The sequence below is a fragment of the Oncorhynchus keta genome, chromosome 9, assembly GCF_023373465.1.
Source record: "Oncorhynchus keta strain PuntledgeMale-10-30-2019 chromosome 9, Oket_V2, whole genome shotgun sequence".
Taxonomy (NCBI): domain Eukaryota; kingdom Metazoa; phylum Chordata; class Actinopteri; order Salmoniformes; family Salmonidae; genus Oncorhynchus; species Oncorhynchus keta.
The window spans coordinates 22,065,517-22,071,187 of NC_068429.1; positions in this window are offsets into that span (position 1 = coordinate 22,065,517).

The following is a 5,671-nucleotide window of genomic DNA, read 5'->3' on the forward strand; positions in this document are numbered from 1 at the left end:
GCCATGATGGCAGGGGAAGAAATACTCTATACACCACACATAGCAGCACACCTGAGATACACTGTCACGGCTGTCGTAGGTGGAAGTCGGAGAGGACCAAGTTGCAGTGTGCCACGTGTTCATGGTAGATTTAATAAAGAAACTGAACACTAGAACAAACAAAATAAAAAAGCGGAAGAAACGAAACAGTTCTGCCTGGTGCAGACACACAAAGACAGAAAACAACTACCCACACCCATAGTGGGAAAACAGGCTGCCTAAGTATGGTTCTCAATCAGAGACAACGATTACCTGCTGCCTCTGATTGGGAACCATACCAGGCCAAACACATAGAAATACAAAACCTAGACTACAAGACATAGAATGCCCACCCCAACTCACGCTCCCTGACCAAACTAAGACAGAGACATACAAAAGGAACTAAGGTGACAGCACCCCCACCCAAAGGTGCGGACTCCGGCCGCAAAACCTAAACCCTTAGAGGAGGGTCTGGGTGGGCATCTGTCCACGGTGGCGGCTCTGGCGCGGAACGTGGACCCCACTCCACCTTAGTCTGGACCCACTTCGGTGGCGCCTTTGGAGCGGTGACCCTTGCCGCCGACCCCGGACTGGGGACCCTTTCAGCGGGCCCCGAATATACGGGAGACCCTGGCAGCGCCAGAGTGAAGGACGACTCTGGACGTGTCGGAGTGAAGGACGACTCTGGACGTGCCGGAGTGAAGGACGACTCTGGACGTGCCGGAGTGAAGGGCGACTCTGGATGTGCCGGAGTGAAGGGCGACTCTGGACGCGCCGGAGTGAAGGTCGACTCTGGACGCGCCAGAGTGAAGGTCAACTCTGGACGCGCTGGAGTGAAGGCCGCAAAACCTAAAACCATAGGTGAGTGTCTGGGTGGGCATCTGTCCACGGTGGCGGCTCTGGCTTGGGACATGGACCCCACTCCACCTTAGTCTGGGCCCACTTCGGTGGTGCCTTTGGAGCGGCGAACCTCGCCGCCGACCTCGGACTGGGGACCCTTTCAGCGGGTAGACGGGAGACTTTGGCAGCACCGGAGTGAAGGGCGACTCTGGATGCGCCGGCGTAAAGGGCGACTCTGGACGCGCCGGAGTGAAGGGCGACTCTGGACGAGCCGGAGTGAAGGGCGACTCTGGACGAGCCGGAGTGAAGGGCGACTCTGGACGCGCAGGAGTGAAGGGCGACTCTGGACGCGCAGGAGTGAAGGGCGACTCTGGACGTGCCGGAGTGAAGGGCGACTCTGGACGCGCCGGAGTAAAGGGCGACTCTGGACGCGCCGGAGTGAAGGGCGACTCTGGACGCGCCGGAGTAAAGGGCGACTCTGGACGCGCCGGAGTGAAGGGCGACTCTGGACGCGCCGGAGTGAAGGGCGACTCTGGACGCGCCGGAGTGAAGGGCGACTCTGGACGCGCCGGAGTGAAGGGCGACTCTGGACGCACCGGAATGATGGGCGACTCTGGACGCGCAGGAGTGAAGGGCGACTCTGGACGCGCCGGAGTAAAGGGCGACTCTGGACGCGCCGGAGTAAAGGGCGACTCTGGATGCGCCGGAGTGAAGGTCAACTCTGGACGCGCCGGAGTGAAGGCCAACTCTGGACGCGCTGGAGTGAAGGTCAACTCTGGACGCGCCGGAGTGAAGGTCAACTCTGGACGCGCTGGAGTGAAGGCCGCAAAACCTAAAACCATAGGTGAGTGTCTGGGTGGGCATCTGTCCACGGTGGCGGCTCTGGCTTGGGACATGGACCCCACTCCACCTTAGTCTGGGCCCACTTCGGTGGCGCCTTTGGAGCGGCGAACCTCGCCGCCGACCTCGGACTGGGGACCCTTTCAGCGGGTAGACGGGAGACTTTGGCAGCACCGGAGTGAAGGGCGACTCTGGATGCGCCGGCGTAAAGGGCGACTCTGGACGCGCCGGAGTGAAGGGCGACTCTGGACGAGCCGGAGTGAAGGGCGACTCTGGACGGGCCGGAGTGAAGGGCGACTCTGGACGGGCCGGAGTGAAGGGCGACTCTGGACGGGCCGGAGTGAAGGGCGACTCTGGACGCACAGGAGTGAAGGGCGACTCTGGACGCGCCGGAGTGAAGGGCGACTCTGGACGCGCCGGAGTAAAGGGCGACTCTGGACGCGCCGGAGTGAAGAGCGACTCTGGACGCGCCGGAGTGAAGGGCGACTCTGGACGCGCCGGAGTGAAGGGCGACTCTGGACGCGCCGGAGTGAAGGGCGACTCTGGACGCGCCGGAGTGAAGGGCGACTCTGGACGCGCCGGAGTGATGGGCGACTCTGGACGCGCCGGAGTGAAGGGCGACTCTGGACGCGCCGGAGTGAAGGGCGACTCTGGACGCGCCGGAGTGAAGGGCGACTCTGGACGCGCCGGAGTGAAGGGCGACTCTGGACGCGCCGGAGTGAAGGGCGACTCTGGACGCGCCGTAGTGAAGGTCGACTCTGGACGCGCCGGAGTGAAGGTCGACTCTGGACGCGCCGGAGTGAAAGGCGACTCTGGACGCGCTGGAGTGAAGGCCGCATAACCTAAACCCATAGGGGAGTGTCTGGGTGGGCATCTGTCTGCGGTGGCGGCTCTGGCGCGGGACATGGACCCCACTCCACCTTAGTCTGGGCCGGAGTGAAGGGCAACTCTGGCAGCACCGGAGTGAAGGGCGACTCTGGCAGCGCCTGACTGGCGGGCGGCTCTGGCAGCTCCTGCCTGTCGGGAGGCTCTGGAAGCACTGGGCAGGAGGGAGACTATGGAAGCACTGGGCAGGAGGGAGACTATGGAAGCGCTGGACAGGAGGGAGCACCTGGAGGGAAGAAACAGAGAGACAGCGCACCTGGAGGGAGGAAACAGAGAGACAGCCTGGTGCGTGGGGCTGCCACAGGAGGCCTGACGCGTGGAGGAGGCACTGGATGGACCGGACCGTAGAACCCGTTTTGGTTCCAGGTAGAACCCTTATGTGTTGCATGTAGAACCCTCTGTGGAAAGGGTCTTACATGGAACTCAAAAAGGTTCTACCTGGAACCAAAAGGGTTCTACCTAATACCAAAACGGGTTCTACAGAGGGTTCTCCTATGGGGACAGCCGAATAAACATTTTAGATTCTAGATAGTACATGTTCTTCTAAGAGTGTAGAGAGATTCATATCATAAGGAGGATGATGATGGTGGTGTAGGTAGTGAATGTACTAGACACAACCATAATCCATCACCCCTGCTGCTCCATCCCTCAGCACATACTGTAGGCAACAAGCTCTCACAGTCTCACGTCAGAATTAAATGTTCAGCCATGTTTCTCAAATATCACATTTCGATGTTCTTCCAAACATCACATTTCTCTTATTTGAAGTCGTTTTGGATAAGAACATCTGCTCAATGACTCACATGTAAATGTAAAATAAGCACATAGGCCTAAACTTCCATATTTCGTTATTTCTCTCTCTCTCTCTCTCTCTCTCTCTCTCTCTCTCTCTCTCTCTCTCTCTCTCTCTCTCTCTCTCTCTCTCTCTCTCTCTCTCTCTCTCTCTCTCTCTCTCTCTCTCTCTCTCTCTCTCTCTCTCTCTCTCTCTCTCTCTCTCTCTCTCTCTCTCTCTCTGTTTCTCTCTCTTGTCTGTGAAGATGCTCCTCTCCTCTCCTCTCCTCTCCCCGATACTCTGTTCTGGTAGTTCCTGCAATCTGGCTGACAGGCAGGTCTGTGCTGGGCGGCAGCTTGGCTTTTATGATGATGTGATGTCGCTAAGATGAGTTAAGCTTTCAAACAGGGATTTAATGTCATGGATGGGCTGTCACCGCTTCACTTAGCCATGCAGGAGACTGCAGATGCCACCGCCCCCACAGAGAATACACCAGGCTAGATATCAGACGAGCAATGACTGTCACACAAGTCTAATACTACACCGACCCACACAAAACTATACTACACTGTCACACAAGTCTAATACTACACCGACACCGACCCAAACAAAACTATACTACACTGTCACACAAGTCTAATACTACACCGACCCAAACAAAACTATACTACACTGTCACACAAGTCTAATACTACACCGACACCGACCCAAACAAAACTATACTACACTGTCACACAAGTCTAATACTACACCGACACCGACCCAAACAAAACTATACTACACTGTCACACAAGTCTAATACTACACCGACCCAAACAAAACTATAATACACTGTCACACAAGTCTAATACTACACCGACCCAAACAAAACTATACTACACTGTCACACAAGTCTACTACACAGAACAACACAAAACTATACTACACTATCACACAAGTCTAATATTACACTGACCCACACTAAACTATACTACACTATCACACAAGTCTACTACAACGACCAACAAGTCTATCACAATGCACTACGACATGTACCTGTACTACACTGTCTCAGTCTACTACACCTTCACAAAACTACTACACTGTCTCAGTCTACTACACCTTCACAAAACTACTACACTGTCTCAGTCTACTACACCTTCACAAAACTACTACACTGTCTCAGTCTACTACACCTTCACAAAACTACTACACTGTCTCAGTCTACTACACCTTCACAAAACTACGACACTGTCTCAGTCTACTACACCTTCACAAAATTACTACACTGTCTCAGTCTACTACACCTTCACAAAACTACTACACTGTCTCAATCTACTACACCTTCACAAAACTACTACACTGTCACACAAGTCTAATACTACACCGACACCGACCCAAACAAAACTATACTACACTGTCACACAAGTCTAGTACTACACCGACCCAAACAAAACTATACTACACTGTCACACAAATCTAATACTACACCGACACCGACCCAAACAAAACTATACTACACTGTCACACAAGTCTAATACTACACCGACCCAAACAAAACTATAATACACTGTCACACAAGTCTAATACTACACCGACCCAAACAAAACTATACTACACTGTCACACAAGTCTACTACACAGAACAACACAAAACTATACTACACTATCACACAAGTCTAATATTACACTGACCCACACTAAACTATACTACACTATCACACAAGTCTACTACACCGACCAACAAGTCTATCACAATGCACTACGACATGTACCTGTACTACACTGTCTCAGTCTACTACACCTTCACAAAACTACTACACTGTCTCAGTCTACTACACCTTCACAAAACTACTACACTGTCTCAATCTACTACACCTTCACAAAACTACTACACTGTCTCAGTCTACTACACTTTCACAAAACTACTACACTGTCTCAGTCTACTACGCCTTCACAAAACTACTACACTGTCTCAGTCTACTACGCCTTCACAAAACTACTACACTGTCTCAGTCTACTACGCCTTCACAAAGCTACTACACTGTCTCAGTCTACTACGCCTTCACAAAACTTCGCAGAACTTCACAACACCCAAGATCTCAGCTACTGCAGAGCGAAGGTTTTATTTGTATTTTGTATGAAAGTGTTATGCCATTGACAATGTGGCAGTATGTGGCAGTATGTGGCAGTATGTGGCAGGGTGTGGCAGTATAATGCAGGGTGTGACGATGTGTAAAATTGTTACTCTGTCTTCACTGTAATTGTGTGTGTGTGTTTTTTTTAGGTGACTGGTGTGCTGCTGACAGTGTGACAATTATGGTAGTAGGCTCTGGGC